At 39.6% G+C, this 19,969-nt stretch overlaps 1 pseudogene; it reads left to right on the top strand.

The window, feature by feature from the left end:
• Nucleotides 1-3,085: 3,085 nt before the first annotated feature.
• Nucleotides 3,086-19,409, top strand: LOC138097988 (chorionic somatomammotropin hormone 2-like; annotated as a pseudogene).
• The last annotated feature ends 560 nt before the right edge of the window (nt 19,410-19,969 follow it).

Raw genomic sequence — 19,969 nt, 5'->3', positions numbered from 1 at the left:
AGATTTTTTGATATTGAGTTTTAAGCCAGCTGTTTCACTCTCCTCTTTCACCCTCATTGGAGGCTGTTTAGTTCTCCTTCGCTTTCTGCCATTAGAGCGGTATCATTCACATATCTGAGGTTGTTGATATTTCTCCCAGCAATCTTGCTTCCAGCCTTTAGGACTCATCCAGTCCAGCATTTTGCATGACATGCTCTGCGTATAAGTTAAGTCAGCAGGGTGACAATATTCAGCCTTGACAGACTCCTTCACCAATTTTGAACCGGTTTATTGTTCTTTGTCTGGTTCTAACTGTTGCTTTTTGAACTGCATACAGGTTTCTCAGAAGACAGGTAACGTTGGTCTGGTATGCCCATCTCCTTAAGAAGTTTCCACTTTGTTGTTAGTATATTGTATTGGTGTTTTTCTTTCTGGCTTACTTCACTCTGTATAATAGGCTCCAGTTTCATCCACACAGAATGGTGAGATTAATGAAGCAGATGTTTTTCTGGAATTCCCTTGCTATCTCTTATGTTCCACCAAATGCTGCCAACTTGATCTCTGGTTCCTCTGCCTTTTCTAAAGCCAAGATGAACATCTGGAAGTTCTAGGTTCACATAATGCTGGAGCCTAGCCAGGAAGATTTTGATAATAACCTTACTAGCACTGGAGATGACTGCATCGGTTCAGTGGCTTGAACATTGTTTAATACTGTCCTTCTTGGGAACTGGGATGAGGATTGACCTTTTCCAGTCATCTGGTCACTGCTGGCTTTTCGAAATTTTCTGACATATTGAGTGGAGCACTTAATAGCATCATCTTTGAGGATTTTAAATAGCTTTGCTGGAATTCTATCACGTCCACTTGCTTTGTTGGCAGCAGTGCTTTTTAAGACCCACTGGAGTTCACATTCCAGAATTTCTGGCTCTAAGAGAGAAACTACACCATTGTGGTTATCTGGGTCATTAAGATATTTTTTGGTATAGTTCTTCTGTGTACTTTTCTCATCTCTTCTTGGTCTATTCTGCTGTATTAAATCACAAAACACCAAAGATAAAAGTGATCTTGAGAAAGAAGAACAAAGTTCGAGACTAGGGTTGCTGATTTCAAATTGTATTAGAAAGCTATAGTAATCAAGACAGAATGATTTGCTTCTGGCACAAAAATAAACACATAGATCAACAGGGCAGAACAGCAAAGGCAGAAAAAAATGAACACCCATATAATGTTGGTTAGCTTATGAAAAAGGAACTAAGACTGTCCAGTGGGGGAAGGACATGCTTGTCAAAAATGGCACTGGGGAAACTGGAGAGTCCTATGAAAAAATGGAACTGCGCCCCTGTCCTTGCCATGCACAAAAATAAAATAAAAATGGAATAAAGTGTTGAACATAAGACTTTAAGCGATTAAACTCTTAGAAGAAGACATTGAGATAGTTTTCTTGCCATCAGGCTTTACAATTGTTTTTTGGTTTCACACCAAAAGCAAAGGCAACAACTGCAAAAATAAACCAGTGGGGCCACATCAAACTTTCCAGAAAAAGGAACATTAGCAAAATCAAATGGAAACTTACAGATTGACAGAAGATATTTCCAAATCATATATTTGATATGGGCTTAACATCCAAAAATACATGAGACATACAACTCAAGGGCAAAAAACCCAAACAATCAAAAAATTTAATGGAGCATAATTAAAGTAAGAGTTTCAATAAATCTGAAGATTAGACTGTAGATGAGAGACTCAGCAAGGTTTTCCTTCTAGAACAACAAAAGTCTGTGCCCCCTGGCATTACTTTCTTCATCTCCACTCACGTGTTTGACAATTACAGTTCAATGTGTACATTCTTCAATCAACAGCAATCACCCCACAATGAGCTATAATGTGTACTAAGAATAGCCCTACTGGGGGAAAAAAATGAATATTTGCATCCTTACTAATGATGCATATCAAAAGGAAAGTAATTTCCAGAGTTTACCACTCCATTGTTTTCTATATTTCATTTCAAAATTGAGCCATCTAGTAAGGAAAATGAGTTAGGAGACCTCAATAATATATAGATAGAAAATTAGTTTTAAATGGGAGCATCAAAAGCAGAGACATTACTTTGCCGACCAAGGTCTCTCTAGTCAAGGTTATGGTTTTTCCTGTGGTCATGGATGGATGTGAGAGTGGACTGTGAAGAAGGCTGAGCACCGAAGAATTGATGCTTTTGAACTGTGGTGTTGGAGAAGACTCTTGAGAGTCCCTTGGACTGCAAGGAGATCCAACCAGTCCATTCTGAAGGAGATCAGCCCTGGGATTTCTTTGGAAGGAATGATGCTAAAGCTGAAGCTCCAGTACTTTGGCCACCTCATGCGAAGAGTTGACTCATTGGAAAAGACTCTGATGCTGGGAAAGATTGGGGTCAGGAGGAGAAGGGGACGACAGAGGATGAGATGGCTGGATGGCATCACTGACTCAATGAACATGAGTCTGAGTGAACTCCGGGAGATGGTGATGGACAGGGAGGCCTGGTGTGCTGCGATTCATGGGGTCGCAAATAGTCGGACACGACTGAGTGACTGAACTGAACTGAATGGATTATAACTTGAGGTAACTTCTTATTATTGCTGTAACTCTATTCCTTTAGATTCTCTATAGCATCAGCCTAATAATTTATCATAAGTACTAATACCAACAGGGACATCTACTGGTAAATTTACAGTGAGTAGAGAAAGAAAGAATATATTAGGCAAGAAGTCAAAGTATGGGAAGTCAACATTGGCAGTAAAGTAAAGCTCAGTATGGCCTTCAGAGGAAGGAAGGTTCTGAAAGTTTCCTGAAACACCAAGAAGGAGTCAGATGTGAGGAATTAGCTTAATTTGTAAACCAGAAACTCTACCAGAAGAAATTTAAGTTCATAAAAATATTACAATGCTAAAATCCAAAATTTAGACAGAGAATAGGGTAGGGTCGGGTATATAGACATTCAGAATTCTCCATTGATTCAGGCATCAGGCACTCAAGGACCACCCTCACTGAAGGCTTTCTCTATTGCTCACCCTACAGGTACCAGCATAGAGAAAGAGATAGCTCTACTCCACAGGCAGTTGAACCCTCTTTTATGGCCTCATGGCTTTCCTTAAGAAGCATTTCATGGAGCAGATTTCCTCCATCCCATCCCATCAGGCTGACTCCCCACGGTCAACAGGAGTCCTCACCCTGGGATCATTCCACAAACCCATGGCTCCAGCTCCCAGCTTCCATGGACACCAGTGGACTTACAACCCTGTCTGAGGTATGAAAGGCTGCAGCATGGCTTGTCTACATGGTTCTCACTCCATTCAGACTGTCACAGATTAGTGAGTTCACTCCCCAACTACTTCAAATGCATCCCCGGTCACAGTGGATGGCCGTGGATGCGGGGATCTCTCCCCTGCGCTTCAGCTTCCTCACCCCCAGGTGCAGGCTGGTCCCCTTGCTCTCCTCCTCCTTTCCCCTTCCTCCTTGTCTGTTCTTTCCTTTGTCCTACCAAGCTCTGTATGGATGCGGATATTCCTTCTCAGTGCTCAGGGAGTCCCTCCAGTGCTCACCTGGTCTCTGTGGGAACTGCTGCATCTCTAGACATTCCTGATGCACCTTGGAGAGAGATGAACCCCACTTCCACCCACCGCTCTGTCATCTTGTCCACCCCCATTTGTGCATGTATTAGGAATGAGTTTCCCTTTCTATTAAGTAACATTGCCATCACCACACATGTTTAACTTTTGCTTTTTGAAGAGAACACAGGTAAGTTCCACTCTCTTCAGTTGAGTCAGTCATCCATTCATGGCCGACTATTAAAGACCCCATGGACTGCAGCATGCCAAGCTTCCCTGTACATCCCAGACTCCCAGAGCTTAGTCAAACTCATGTCCATCAAGTTGGTGATGCCGCGTGATGATGTCCAGTCTCTCAGACAATTAAAAAATTACAACACAATCTTATTAGTTAAGGTAACCATTCTCTACATCAGATCCTCAGTTCAGTTCTGTTGCTCATTCATTTCCGACTCTTTGTGACCCTGTGGACTGCAGCAACACGTTTCCCTATCCATAACCAACTCCAGAGCTTGCTCAAACTCATGATTAGGTCTCATGATTAGATCATGAAGCTCAAATTTAGATCTTCAGATCTTATTAATTTTTTATATATGAAATGTGTAACCTTTAGAATTCTCTCCCTATTTCCCCTACCCTCCAGTCTTTGGCAATCATTTTCTACTATGAGTTCCATCTTTTTTTCTTTTTTGGAGATTCCTTATAATTGAGATCATATGGTATTTGTCTTTGACTTAGTCCACTTAGCATGATGTCCTCCAGTTTCATCCATGTTGCCACAAATGTGAAGATTCTTTTTCTAATGGCTAAATAATATTTACCTATATATGTCAATGACATTGTTTTAATCCATTCACCTGTTGAAAGATACTGAGGTTGTGCCTATACCAAGTCTACTGTGAATAATGCTGCAGTGAACATGGGAATACAGATCTCTCTTTGACACAATGATTTCATTTCCTTTGACTATATATCTAGAGTGGGATAAGGGATCACATAACAGTTCTCTTCTAATGGCTGGATGGCATCACCGACTTGACGGATGTGAGTTTGAGTGAACTCCAGGAGTTGGTGATGGACAGGGAGGCCTGGCATGCTGCAATTCATGGGGTCACAAAGAGTTGGACACAACTGAGCAACTTAACTGAACTGAACTGAACTCCCTTCCCCCCAGCAACCATAAGTTCGTTTTTTCAGTCTGTGAGCCTCCTTCTGCTTTGTAAGTAATTTCATTTGTATCATTTCTTTTTAGATACCACCTGTAAGGAATATTGTATGATATTTCTCCTTCTCTGTCTGACTTAATCTACTCAGCATGACTCTCTAGGTCCATCTATGGACCTACATATGCAACAATCTATGTTGCTGCAAATGGCATTATTTCATTCTTTTCAATGTCTGAGTCATATTTTGCTGTATATATGTACCACATCTTCTTTTTTTGTTGTTTATATGTATCTATTTATTAATATTTACCACTTAATAGAGTCACCATTTCCTTCCAGCATCCTTTTTTTTTTTGGCTATATCAATTTATCTATTTTTTATTTTTGTAATATATATTTATTTATTTTAATTAGAGGCTAATTCCTTTACAATACTGTATTGGTTTTGCCATACATCAACATGAATCCATCACGGGTGTACTGGTGCTCCCCATCCTGAACCCCTCTCCCACCTCCCTCCCCATCCCATCCCTCTAGATCATCCCAGTGCACCAGCCCCAAGCGTCCTGTATCATACATCCAACCTGGACTAGCAATCCATTTCACATATGATATTATATATGTTTCAATGCCATTCTCCCAAATCATCACACCCTCACACTCTCCCACAGAGTCCAAAAGGCTGTTCTATACATCTGTGTCTCTTTTGCTGTCTCACATACAGGGTTATGGTTAACATCTTTCTAAATTCCATATATATGCGTTAGTATATTGTATTGGTGTTTTTCTTTTTGGCATACTTCACTCTGTATAATAGGCTCCAGTTTCATCCACCTCATTAGAACTGATTCAAATGTATTCTTTTTAATAGCTGAGTAATACTCCATTGTGTATATGTACCACTGCTTTCTTATCTGTTCGTCTGCTGATGGACATCTAGGTTGCTTCCATGTCCTGGCTGTGATAAACAGTGCTGCAACACTTTTACATTGGGGTAAAAGTGTCTCTTTCAAGTCTGGTTTCCTTGGTGTGTATGCCCAGCAGTGGGATTGCGGGGTCATATGACAGTTCTATTTCCAGTTTTTTAAGGAGCCTCCACACTGTTCTCCATAGTGGCTTTACTAGTTTTCATTCCCACCAGCGGTGTAAGAGGGTTCCTTTTTCTCCACAGGCTCTCCAACATTTACTGCTTGTAGACTTTTGGATAGCAGCCATTCTGACTGGCGTGCAAAGGTACTTAATTGTGGTTTTGATTTGCATTTCTCTGATAATGAGCAATGTTGATCATCTTTTCATGTGTTTGTTAGCCATCTGTATGTCTTCTTTGGAGAAATGTCAGTTTAGTTCTTTGGCCCATTTTTTGATTGGGTCGTTTATTTTTCTGGAATTGAGCTCCAGGAGATGCTTGTATATTTTTGAGATTAATTCTTTGTCAGTTGCTTCATTTGCTATTATTTTCACCCATTCTGAAGGCTGTCTTTTCACCTTGCTTATAGTTTCCTTTGTTGTGCAGAAGCTTTTAATTTTGATTAGCTCCCATTTGTTTATTTTTGCTTTTGTTTCCAATATTCTGGGAGGTGGGTCATAGAGGATCCTGCTGTGATTTATGTCGGAGAGTGTTTTGCCTATGTTCTCCTCTAAGAGTTTTATAGTTTCTGGTCTTATGTTTAGATCTTTAATCCATTGTGAGTTTATTTTTGTGTATGGTGTTAGAAAGAGTATTTCCATCATCTAATTTTAAATAACCATTTTATTCTTAGATACCACGCCCCTTTAAACTAACTAAGAGCAGAGAAAATGTAAATGCTGTAGTAAGTCAGTAGTAAATGCTGATACCTTATCCTTAATTACATTACTGCTCTTTCTGGTAAATTGGAAGAAGACTCATGTTCAGGTCTCATTCAGGAGGATGAAATCTATATTTTGTAAGTTCTCTTGTCCAAACTCAGTTCTTGCTCACTTCAGTCTTAAATTCTGTTACCTACAAAGAATGGACAGGAAAAGTAATATTAAAATCATGCTTGCAAAAGTCAATGATTTTATGCTTCTGATGGCCAAAGTAGGGCCAGGAATAATTTCTAAAATATTACATCATGGCAGCATGAAGGTCTAGTTCTAATATCAAAGAGGAGATGTTTGGAGATGATTCAACAACTAAGCTCCATGGGTTTTCAGGATGTACTCTGGAGCAGACAGGTAAATTTGGTCCCTAAAAAGTCAAAGTCAGGAAAAGAGAGGCCTTGTTCACAGATCCAATGATGTAGTATTGGTGCTGACCAGGTAATATTCTTATATTATCATTTGGAGATTTATTTGCTATTTTCTTGAAGAAACAAATGTAACAAGAAGATTAAAGATTCATTAAAGTCGAAGAGCTGTCAAAGTGCCTAGAAAAAGGATAGTCAGCAAAACCAAGCCCCCACACTGATAATTGTCAAAGACTAACAGTGAGTATTATAGACAGAACAGAACAAGTGGATAAAACCAATGCTCTAGGGTCACTGCAATTTTGCAGTCAAAGACAAAATATTTTTCTCTTTCAGCACAGTCATCACAGCTTCTGCTGTGGTCCTGGTTACACACATGCAGACTGAAGGCCCACTGACATGTGTGATATGACATCAGGAAGTGAACAGATGAGTTTTTTGGTGCCCAGTCACCTGCATCTGCTAATAATGGGACCTGGGGAAAATTACTTGCACTCTCCAAGTCATTGCATCGTCATTGACATAACTTGATGATCATAGTGAAGATTAAGGCTATCTCACAGGGTTACTGTGAAACACAAATTTTAAGAGGTTCTGAAGCTTTGGGGAAAGTATCAAAGACATGCATGGGGTTATTAATGTGAGTGAGCAGTTCCAAGGTACAGTATCCTTTTTCTCTTAGTATTCTCTTTGTACTCAACAGTAGCGATCAGTCAGTCATATGTTTACTCTTACCCCAGCATGACGGTAAACCACACAGATCAACTGGACTTTTCTTGTCATTTCAGTGTCTAAAATGCAAGCATTAGTCAATGTAGAGTGAAAAAATTACAAACTCCTAGAGGGCCTCCCTGTCCAGAGTCTGCAGAGTCCCAGCACTAAAGTGTCTTAAAAAAAAAAAAAAAAAAAGGCCTAAACACTCTGGCTCAGAATTTAGTTCCAAATCTTTGCAGAGCACAGAAGTAGTTCTGGGAGAAATAGAGAAAATGCAGAGAGTAATCTACTTCTCCACATTCTGTGCAAATATCATCATCCATCTAAATTTACACAGAAGGCGCTCCTTCCTCCCCACCCTAGCTACTACAGCACCAACTCCTCCTCAGCACAACAGGGGAAGAAATGGCTTGCCTCCACAGGATGGATTTGATAACCTCAAGTGACTAGATCATCTCAGAATGGCTCATGTTTTTATTTAAACAGGGTCCTGCCTGCTGCCGCTGGTGGTCATGACAAATCTGCTCCTGTACCAGGGCAACCCATGCCCATCCTGCTTTCCTAACATGTTTGACATCCCCCTTACATCCCTTAGAGATCTGTTTCTCAATGCCATCAGGCTCATCCATGATGTTTTTGGCCTTTCCTGGATAATGTTCCCTGAGTTTGTAAGTACTTTGGTGGTGGTGGTTTAGTTGCTAAGTCATGTCTGACTACTGTAACCCCATGGACTGTGTATCCCACTAGGCTCCCAGATGGAACCTTTGCCTTTGTTACTGAGCTATACTGTGCTTTCAACAAGAAGGCTGCATCAGCCAAACTTCAAATAACACAGTCTCTAGGTCAAAGAAGCCGTCAGCTCATAAGATGTGGAAATCAAAGAAAGGATACATTTTGTGAAATCGCAAAGATTCCTAAGAAGTGCAATAACTGTTTCAATTTCCTCCTCATTTTTTTGGTAAATTTCCAAAATAAATAATTTTGTATTTGTCAGCCAAGAATGCCAGCGAAGAATACAATAGACTCAGTGGAATAATCAACAGAAATTTATTTCCTCACAATTCTGGGGGCTAAAAGTCTCAGATCAGGGTGCCAGCAAGGTGAGGTTCTGGTAAGAATTCTTTCTTCCCAGGCTGGCTTCTCCCTGTGTCCTCACAGAGGGTGGGGGTTGGGGAAAAGAGATAGAGGAAAAGACACAGAGACACAGAGAGAATTCTCTGGTGTTTCCCTTCATGAAGACACTAAACCTATTGGATGAGTGTTCCACTCTAAGAGCTCATTTAACCTTAATGGGCTTCACTGGTGGCTCAGATGGTAAAGAATCTGCCCACAGTTGAGAGACCGGGGTTCAATCCCTGGGTCTGGAAGGTTCCCTGGAGAAGGGAACGGCAAGCCACTCCAGTATTCTTGCCTGAGAAATCCCATGGACAGAGGAGTCTGGTGGGCTAAAGAACATGAGGTCCCAAAAAATTGAACCCGTTTCAAAACACAGTACTTTGGCAGTTAAGGCTTAACATACGAATTTGAAGAAAACACAGTCAGTCCATAATACTACCTGACAAAGCACTAAAGTAAAAGAGGAAAGGGAAAAAGTTGCTTAAACCTTAACATTCCAAAAACTAAGATCATGGCATCTGGTCTCATCACTTCATGGGGAATAGATGCGGAAACAGTGCAAACAGTGTCAGACTTTATTTTTTTGGGGCTCCAAAATCACTGCAGATGGTGACTGCAGCCATGAAATTAAAAGATGCTTATTCCTTGAAAGGAAAGCTTTGACTAACCTAGATAGCATATGGAAAAGCAAAGACATTACTTTACCGACAAGTTCCTTCTAGTCAAGGCTATGGTATTTCCAGTAGTCATGTATGGATGTGAGAGTTGGACTGTGAAGAAAGCTGAGCACCAAAGAATTGATGGTTTTGAAATGTGGTGCTGGAGAAGACTCCTGACAGTCCCTTGGACTGCAAGGAGATCCAACCAGTCCATTCTGAAGGAGATCAGTCCTGGGGGTTCTTTGGAAGGAATGATACTAAAGCTGAAACTCCAAAACTTAGGCCACCTCATGTGAAGACTTGACTCATTGGAAAAGACTCTGATGCTGGGAGGGATTGGGGGCAGGAGGACATGGGGATGACAGAGGATGAGATGGTTGGATGGCATCACCGACTCGATGGATGTGAGTTTGAGTAAACTCCGGGTGTTGGTGATGGACAGGGAGGCCTGGTGTGCTGTGATTCATGGGGTCGCAAAGTGTAGGACATGACTGAGTGACTGAACTGAACTGAACTGAACTGGGGAAAGCGAAGCATGTTGATTTTCTGGTCCTTCAGTGTTGCTCTGGGCTTTCTTCTCCAGGCTCAGTATAAATAGGCAATAAGTGAGAACTGCTCTGCAGTGAACTGGGTGGATGAAATATGTTAAACAAAGCTGAATCTTGGTCACAAAAATAAATACTGGTAGGTTTTTTTAATGTTACAAGTTTGTTTTAAGATTTGCAGTGAATAGCTTTAGAGCTACAGTAGAATGGGAGTTTACAATTGGAAACAATTATTCTCTTTCTGATGAAGTTATCTGGAAGTTGTATTCTAATTCTTTTAGGTCAATCAAGGAGCACACAGTAGAGCAGACAGCTAATAAAAAGTGGTGCTAAAGGTTTCTATTCCATTCACTTTGTTCTTTTTACTCACTAGTTTTTGTTTCATCCTCCATTTTTGACTACCCATTTTTTCCCATATCTTGCAAGTAATCTCTTGAAATGTTCATAACTTTTGCTAAAGACTAGTTTTTCTCTATCAATGTGTTAGCTAGATTTTTCTACTCTTATTATTCTCAGTCTGTTGCTTAGTATTTCCTATAACTCTATGTCAAATTTTTCTGTCATATCATTTTCCCACCATAAACAACATTGCCTACCTGGGATGAACGCTAAGCTTTTTGGTGTGTGGATTCAGTGATAAGTGAAAGTCATAACTGTATAACACCTTATAAGGGAATATATTGGCTCTAACCCACAGTAAACAAGAGATCAAATGGTTAAATATAGGTGCATGCATGCATTCTAAGTCACTTCATTTGTGTCCAACTCTTTGCAACCCTACTGACTGTAGCCCAACAGGCTCCTGTGTCCAGTGGATTGGCCAGGCAAGAATACTGGAGTATGCTGCTGTACCCTCTTGCCAGTGATGCTCCTCACCTAGGGATCAAACCTGAGTCTTCGTATATGTCCTGCATTGGCAGGAATGTTCTTTACCACTACCATCACCCGAGAAGCACCAAATATTGGTACATATGTCCTATATATGGTTCAAACACTAAAGAATAATAAAAAACCCTATAATAATATAACAGAGAAGGGAAAACATTAAACGTAGAAAAGTTAGATGTTAAATCCATTTTATAGGACAATGTATAGAAAAGATAGGAAAGGAATGACTTTCAAATATTGTGATTCCCTCACAATAAAAAAATTATACATCTATCAACTTGTTAATGTTCTATTAAAGGGTTCATCTACTGAATGCTGAACAACTGTAACTAATTGTCTGATCACTTTTAGGATGAGCGGTATGCCCAGGACAAACTATACCATATCAATGCCTCTAACAACTGACATATCAATTCCCTTCATACCCCTGAAGATAAAGAACACCTCCAACGCATGCATGTGAGAGTTTTACCTGGGTTTTTTACAAGATTAAATGAGACAGTATGTAGGTTACCAGGCTTCAGATTATTAGAGATAATGGTAACTGTACATGCAGGCAAAGGTGCAGGACTGTAAGCAATTGCAGAGAAATTATACTATGCAGTTGATGAAGCATGAGCAAAATTAAGGGATGACTAAAGATCTTTGAAGCAATATAAATAACAGATCTATAAATTGTCCATGGAGACAAGTTTAGTTCAATCAACGCATTAGACACAGGATTGCAGCTATTATACTGTACAAAAACAGGAAATGAATGGGAACATCCATGTGTAAAATAAAAGATGCAAAATTCATGAATATGTAAGAAACACACCCAGTTTTGAGTACTCCTTGTTACTAGTGACTCCTGCGTGGAAGTCCTCTACTGCACCACTCGAGCCATTGAATCTGTCTTTCAAGCCTCCCTGATTCTGCTTCTAGAGGAACTAAGAGCCTCTTGATGAACATGAAAGAGGAGGGTGAAAAGTTGGCTTAAAGCTCAACATTCAGAAAACTAAGATCATGGCATCATATTGTCTATGTACAATGACACCTGAAATTGAAATAGCATATTTGTCAATGTGACCTATGTATGATGATCATATAATCATTATGTTATATACATGACACATATGCATACCTCCAGTTAAGTTCAGTCACTTAGTCATATCCACTTTTTGAAACTCCATGGATTACAGCACATCAGGCTCCTGTGTCCTCCACCATCTCCTGAGCTTGCTCAATCTCATGCCCATTGAGTCAATGATGCCATCCAACCATCTCATCCTTTGGCATCTCCTTCTCCTCTTGCCTTCTTTCTTTCCCAGTATCAGGGTCTTTTCCAATGAGTCAGTTCTTTGCATCAGGTGGCCAAAGTATTGGAGCTTCAGCTTCAGTATCAGTCTTTTCAATGAATATTCCAGGCTGATTTCCTTTAGTATTGACCGGTTTGTTCTCCTTGCAGTCCAAGGGACTCTCAAGAGTCTTCTCCAACAGCACAGTTCAAAAGCATCAGTTCCTTGGGCTTCAGTTTCCTTATGGCCCAGCTCTCACATCCATACATAACTGCTGGAAAAACAATAGCTTTGACTAGATGGAATTTTATTTATATATATAAACATATATATACACACACCTATGTAAGGAAAAGTTTTTGAAAAGGAATATAATTATATTTTAGATAAAGAAAACAAATAAACTAGTATAATTTGATTTTTCACATGTGCATTTTGGCTATCATGTTGGGTCTAAAACCTTTTCTTCAAATGTAGTTTATCTTTCTGCTGGTAAAAGAAACCAAAATGTGTTTTAACCTTGTAACATTAACTGTAGAACAGCTTATTTACAATAGCTAATGAAAATCACAAAATTTTGAAACCTATACTGTTGCCCAGTACTCTGCTATGGGTCATTTAACCAACTGATCATTGACTTAATTCCTCCTTGACTCAGAAACTCTTATAGGTGCTTACTTTACATCACTAAACAAAGCAGGCAGACACTTGTCCTCATGAAACTGATCTTCTAGCTGGGGGAAGACAGATACTTTGCAATAAACATGAATGTTTATTGCATTGTATGTTAACAGGTGACCCCTACTATGGGAAAAGAACTAGTAAAGGAGAGGACAGGGATTGGGAATAAAGGTGAAGAAGGGATGTGATTTAAAGAAAAACAACTTAGACCACACTGAGGGGAGCAAACATGCTCTCTTCCATTCAAGATTCAAGTTTTCCCCTGTCCAGGCAGGTCTCTTGGTCTTCTACCCAATTTCAAAAATGTTTCTTTCTCTGAGGCCCTATGCAAACTCATGCAAACATGGATGTTCTGAACATTCTGACTCTCTTCAGTTGAACTGGTTTCATAAAAAATTGTTGGTAAACTCCCCAAAATTAAGTAATGTTTTATGTAGGAAATTTTTATAATTTTGTTTCCTGGAGAACTAATCTCCACATTATTTTCCATGTTTCAACACACTGTCAGTGACCTAATTATATTATGTAAAAATCTTACATATGCATTGCTATTCTAATATATTATGACATTTAAAACATATAAACAAAATATAAATTAAATGACAGTGAGATAAAAATAAACGGAAATGGTAACATTTTCTTCTGCAGGGGATGAGGACACTCATCTTCATGGCCACTGGACTAATGGATTCTGAATGTACACACATAATTATATCAGTTGCTTATCTATCATAATAAAGTAATTTCTTTTATATATAGCTTCAATCAAAGTTCTCAGAATACCACAAGGGGCCAAGAATACAATTATATGTGAATAACTCTCTTCATATGCATATATAAGATTTTGTGAGTGCAATTCAGTAATCGTTTTTAGTCCTTTTGATATTCCATCAATTTATCTACTGGGAAATAATCCAAACTGTACAATAGATTTGTTTCTTACAGGGTTTAAATCTCAGATTATAATGAAAGCAGAGCAAAGCCGTTGAAAATAATGGCCTAGTGAAAAAATTGGCTTAAAGCTCAACATTCAGAAAACTAAGATCATGGCATCCAGTCCCATCACATCATGGCAAATAGATGGGGAAACAGTGGAAACAGTGGCTGACTTTATTTTGGGGGGCTCCAAAACATGCAGATGGTGATTGCAGCCATGGAATTAAAAGACACTTACTCTTGGAAGGAAAGTTATGACCAATGTAGACAGTATATTGAAAAGCAGAGACATTATTTGCCAACAAAGGTGCATCTAGCCAAGGCTATGTTTTTTTCAGGAGTCATGTGTGGATGTGAGAGTTAGCCTGTGAGGAAACCTGAGTGCCGAAGAATTGATGCTTTTGAACTGTGGTTTTGGACAAGACCCTTGAGAGTCCCTTGGACTGCAAGGAGATCCAGCCAGTCCATCCTAAAGGAGATCAGTCCTAGGTGTTCATTGAAAGGACTGATATTGAAGCTGAAACTTCAATACTTTGGCCACCTGATGTGAAGAGGTGACTCATTTGAAAAGACCATGATGCTGGGAAAGATTGAAGGCAGGAGAAGGGAATGACAGAGGATGAGATGGTTAAAGACATCACCGAATCAATGGACATGGGTTTGGGTGGACTCTGAGAGGCGGTGATTCACAGGGAGGCCTGGCGTGCTGCAGTTCATGGGGTCACAAAGAGTAGGACATGACTGAGAGACTGAACTGAACTGAAATGAAATGGCCTAGAAGAATAAATAAAATGTCATATGGATATCATTATATATATGCATTTGTAAAGGAAATTAATGAAAACATACAGAAGGCTTATAGTTAGCTGAAACAGAAAGTGTACTCCTTCAGAACTGAATATATATAACCTAGAAAATATACTTTCTCAGATTCTGATGACCTCAAAAGAAGGAGACTCCACGACTTTCATCTCCAGCCTGCTGTGGACTCCCTTCCACTTTCCTCCTCAACTTTCCTCCATGAAATCTCTTCCCTAGGTTATAAAATACACCTTGGGCTACTGGTTCAGACAAGATGACATTTATCTCTGTGCCCACTCCTTTGTTTGTTCTGGAAATAAGAAGAGACCACTAAAAGGACCTTGTATATTTGGCAAGAAGAAGGTGAGCTACTTTAGGGCCTGAAGAATGGAAGAGCAACACAGCAGCACCTAAGAAAAGACAAGCCAGGCCCAGCATTCCTGGACTCCAACCTAGATCAGAAGGCAGCCTGAGTAGGGCTGTTCCTCCCAAGGAACAAATGTGAAGGAACACCAGGTGGTGGGTTAGCTGCTAGGCTGTGCTTGACACTTAAGGACCCTATGGACTGTAACCCACCAGGTTCCTCTGTCTATGGAATTCTCCAGGCAAGAATACAGATTCCCATGTCCTCCTCCAGGGGGTCTTCCCAACTCAGGGATTGATCCGGGTCTTCAAGGACAAGTGGATTCCTTACTGCCTGAGGCATCAGGAAAGCCCAAGAAACTCAATAATCACATGGATATTTGGAAAATAAAAGTGTAAAAACAAATGTTAATAATAGATAAAGTAGACTTCAGAGCAAAGAAATATCTACAAAGGAATACAAGGACTTTACATAAGTGAAAAAGAGTCAATTCAGCAGGAATCCATAATAATCCTAAATATGTATACACCAAACAACATAACCTCAAAATACATGAAGCAAAAATAGATACATCATCTTAGTACTCCTATAAACTTTAATGAGATTGAAACTGTGACATAAAACTTTTGAAAAAGAAATCATCAATCCAAGATAGTTTGACCAGAGATATCTAAGAAATATTTCAAAAGTTAACATCAATTTGATATAATCTCTTCAAGGAAATGAAAGAGTAGGAAACCATTCCCAACTAATGAGATGGGGCCAATATTGATCTATATCAAAATCAGATAAAGGCAGTAGAAAAAGAATATTTCAGACTAACTTCTCTCACAAATTTGGAATTAAAAGTTTTCACTCTCACTCATACAAATCAACGAAATGAATTCAACAATGCATATAAAAACATCTCTTGATAGTTTCTGGTCCCTTCTGAAGTCTGGTCACACTACCTATCTCTTCAAAGGGTTTAAGTGAATCAAGGATACAGTCAGTTAGGGTCCCAGTAATAATATTTTGATACCAGAAATACAGTGACAAATACTCTAGTCTAGGTCAAATCAGAAACTGACCTCTCCCATTAAAGTTAATCCTACCCAGGCATGCGACATGTCTAGCAAAATTAACCACAACTAGAATCATAAGAGAAAGAAAACATAGCTACTATATAGAAATGGTGGGTGTGTTTGATATTCTTTATGTGCCCCTCGGGAACCCTGTTGATCATTTTCTATTATGTTATGAAACTTTGGAGGCTGAGAAAACAAGGCTTTATCCCTCTAGCACTCCTTGCATCTGACTTCTACTTGAGTTTGGCCAGGGGTGGACAAAAGAGATTGGAGAGTCAGTGGAGAAAGAGATCAGTGGATTGATTCTTTCCTCTGACTGCTTTCTTGCTGGGAAGTGGCCAAGTTTCTCCACTGAAGCCAAGAGCTCTGGTCAGACGCCCTCGCATTTAGCTGCAGCTATGTACAAGGCTCTTAGAGACTGCGATATCCATTCTCTTCCTTTGCCTTGTTGGCCTATAAGTGTTTGTGCATCCATGTTCTTGCCTGTCTCAAAGAGTTTTGCTTTTCCTTTTAAGCTATCCTTAGTTCTGATATGGCTTCCAAATCCTTAAAGTTCCTTGTATGTTAGTCACTCAGGCATGTCTGACATTTTGTGATCCCCAGGGACTGTAGCCTACAAGGCTTCACTATCCTTAGGATTCTTCAGACAAGAATGTTGGAGTGGGTAACCATTCCCTTCTGCATGGATCTTCCCTACCCCAGGGGTGCAACCCAGGTCTCCCACATTGCAGGCACATTCTCCACCATCTGAGCCACCAGGGGAGCCACTTTTCTTTATTTTCCTTACCTGTGTAAATCCTCTTGATTTCTGACAGTGATAGGGGTGGCTATGGAGCTGCTAGATAAAGATGGTCCCTCAAAGATCTAATGCTAAACTGCTTACAAAAGGAAGGGGACATCTTTTCTCCTGACTCCAAAACCATAAATACAAGAACATATCACAGGTCATGTAAAAATAAGTGCTGAGAAATCAGTGATTTAAGAATGACTTTGGTCAAAGTGTACAAACTTTAAGCTATAAGATGATAATAAAGTCTCAGGATCTAATGTGTGGTGACTATGGTTTGTAATGTGTTATTGACATTTGTGGGGTTTCCCAGGTGGTGTTAATGGTAAAGACCCCTCCTGCCAGTGCAGGATGCATAAGAGACATGGGTTGAATCCCTGGGTCAGGAAGATCCCCTGGAGGAAGTCATGGCAACCCACTCTAGTATTCTTTCCTGGAGAATCCTCATGGACAGAGGAGCCTGGCAGGCTATATAGTCCATGGGGTCGCAAAGAGCTGGACATGAGTGAAGTCAGTTAGCACACATGTAAGAGAGTTAAACTTAAAAGTTCTCACCAAAAAGATCTTGAAAGGTAAATATGTGTGGTGATATTAATAGATATGTTAATTAAATCAATGAGAAAATCCATTAATAATTTATACCTATTTAAATTATAGGGTATACTTTAAATATCTTGCCATTTTATCTGGAAATCATATTTTAAAAAACTGAAAAAAGAAAAAAAACAAGAATTTCAATACTTTTTATATCATATTATAGATATATAAGTCATTGCTCTTAGTATATGAAAGGTTTTTTTTTATTCCAGACAATAACCAATGGGATTCACTGGATATTCAGAAAAGGAAGAAACCTTGGAAATTATCTAGAAAATCCTCTCATATTAAGGATATGTAAGGAAATCCAAGAATGATTAAGTCACTTATCAAAACTTATAAAACTTGATGCAAAAGTAGCAATAGAAACCAGGATTCCTGGGTTTAAGTGAATCTTTACCGAATTATCAGGCAAATGGAAATATCTCCTATGCGCTGCAAGACTTGATTTTGATGTCTTTCACAGATCTGATCATATTCCACCTTGTATTCACTGTCCAGTTAGCATAAGTTTTACCAGGTAAATTGAATTCCTTGAAGGTTCAATCCTGGCATGTCTGATCTTCTCACTCTATATTCTCACATATGGCTAACTCTTCATAAATGCCATTCCTTCTTCCTGGAAGACCCTCTCTCTTTTACCTCATGACTTCCCTGACATCTTTCAGATCTCAGTAAAAACCACTTCCCTAAAGCAGCTGTTCCTGACTCTGACACAGCTCAGGGCTCCTGGTTATGTGGACATAGGGCATTCTGTGCTTTTCCCTCTCGACACGTGTCCCAATTGTGGCGCAACATTTAACTTTGAAATTTACCTCTTTCCGTTTTTCTATTAAAATTTAAGTCCTAATTCACAAAGTCCACATGTGTGCTCTTCACCGCTGTCCATCCTTTGCATCCAGCAGGCCTTCCTTATGTGTTCATTCAATGAAACACTTTCATTCGTGCAGAGTAAAATTCCAATGAATTATTGATGCTGCTCTCACAGCATATAGTGAACTAAAACCATGGAGGACTTCTCTCCCCACCCAAACCCTTATATCCTGGTTATTTGGACATAATTACAGAACTAGAACTGTGGGGCCTTCCCTTGTGGCTCAGCTGGTGAAATATCTGCCTGCAATGTGGGAGGTCTGGGTTTGATCCCTGGGTTGGGAAGATTCCTTGGAGAAGGAAAAGGCTACCCACTCCAGTTTTCTGGCCTGGATGGGGCCACAAAGATTTGGACATGACTGTGTGACTTTTATTTTCACAAAACTGTGGATGCATTGTTTTTAATCATCACCTTATTAGATAGAAACCACTAGATTTGCAGTCTGTTATTCCATATACACTAGCCCTGGCAGTTCATGTCCTAAGATAATGTGATAATCCAGTCACGGACTAAAAGGCTGAATTTGACAGAACTAGAGATAGTGCTCTGAATCTTTTGCTTGAATCTACGATTTGCCATAGGATTCTCAACTTTACTAGAGGAGTTCAGTTTCTTAGCTGTGCTCTCTGATCATGACAGATAAAAATACTTTAAGGTGAGCCTACAAATCAAATATTCTTACATTGTACAAAAACACAAAGTCTCCCTCGGAAGGTCAAAAGTATTTCACCTCGGTGATGAATTGTTACCTACTTTTCCCAGATGAAAGTACCATCTTCCTCCTTAGGGCTTCCTAATTTCATTCTCATAATTTTTATCTCACTGACCACATTCTGATCTATATTATAGTTAATTATATGAAAAACACCAATTCCCACTCCTTTAATTCAGTTCCATTGGGTCTACAGAGTTACGCCAACTGCCCTAAAGTTTATTGCGTAACAATCATGGCAGAAATTGCCAGCCATTTGTTCTTTCTGAGGTAAATATTATAATTAAAAGCAAATATCCAGCCACTGGTATTTTGGACAAAATGACAACTGAAGAAAACCTTAACTGCTATTCCAGATATAAGTTCCTTTTGTGTTGATTATTTTCTTTTAGAGAACTTGCATTCTAGATAGCATTCAGGTAAATAGAAACGGGACTGATATGTTAGCTGGAAAATAACCCACTGTTGCAGGAGACAAAGGCAGACAAATCAGGCATCTTCTGTACAGTCAAGACCCATTTTTTAGGAGCTGGAAGATCAGACAGCAAAGAGTCCCCCTGCATACAGGAGACCTGGGTTCCATCCCTGGTCAGGAAGGTCCCTGGACGAGGCCATGTCAAACCACTCCAGTGTTCTTGCAGAGAGAATCCCCATGGACAGAGGAGCCTGGCGCGCTGCAGTCCAAGGGGTCGTCATTCCAGGGGGTTGTAAAGTGTGGAACACGACTGAGAAACTATGCACAGCAAACTTCCTACGTTGACATCGTGACATTTAGAAACAGTTTCTCTCACTAGTGTGCTTAACTACAACTCCTGTTTTTCAGTGGAAGATCAAAGATAAAAGTAATATTTCGTAACAGTCAAGTAATTATTTCTATCAAAGTATTTTCTGAAAGCAAAGCTAGAGAAATACGCTGTGGGATAGAGCAGATAATGAGAAGTATAAAAGATCCAAATATTGAAGCTCCACAACCAAGTGGTAATTTTCTTTTTGGGAAAAAGAATAAAACCTCAGTTTG

Source organism: Capricornis sumatraensis, chromosome 22 (genome assembly GCF_032405125.1).
Source record: "Capricornis sumatraensis isolate serow.1 chromosome 22, serow.2, whole genome shotgun sequence".
Lineage (NCBI taxonomy): Eukaryota > Metazoa > Chordata > Mammalia > Artiodactyla > Bovidae > Capricornis > Capricornis sumatraensis.
The sequence above is the reverse complement of the archived record's forward strand: the minus strand, read 5'-3'. Positions and strand labels throughout refer to the sequence as shown.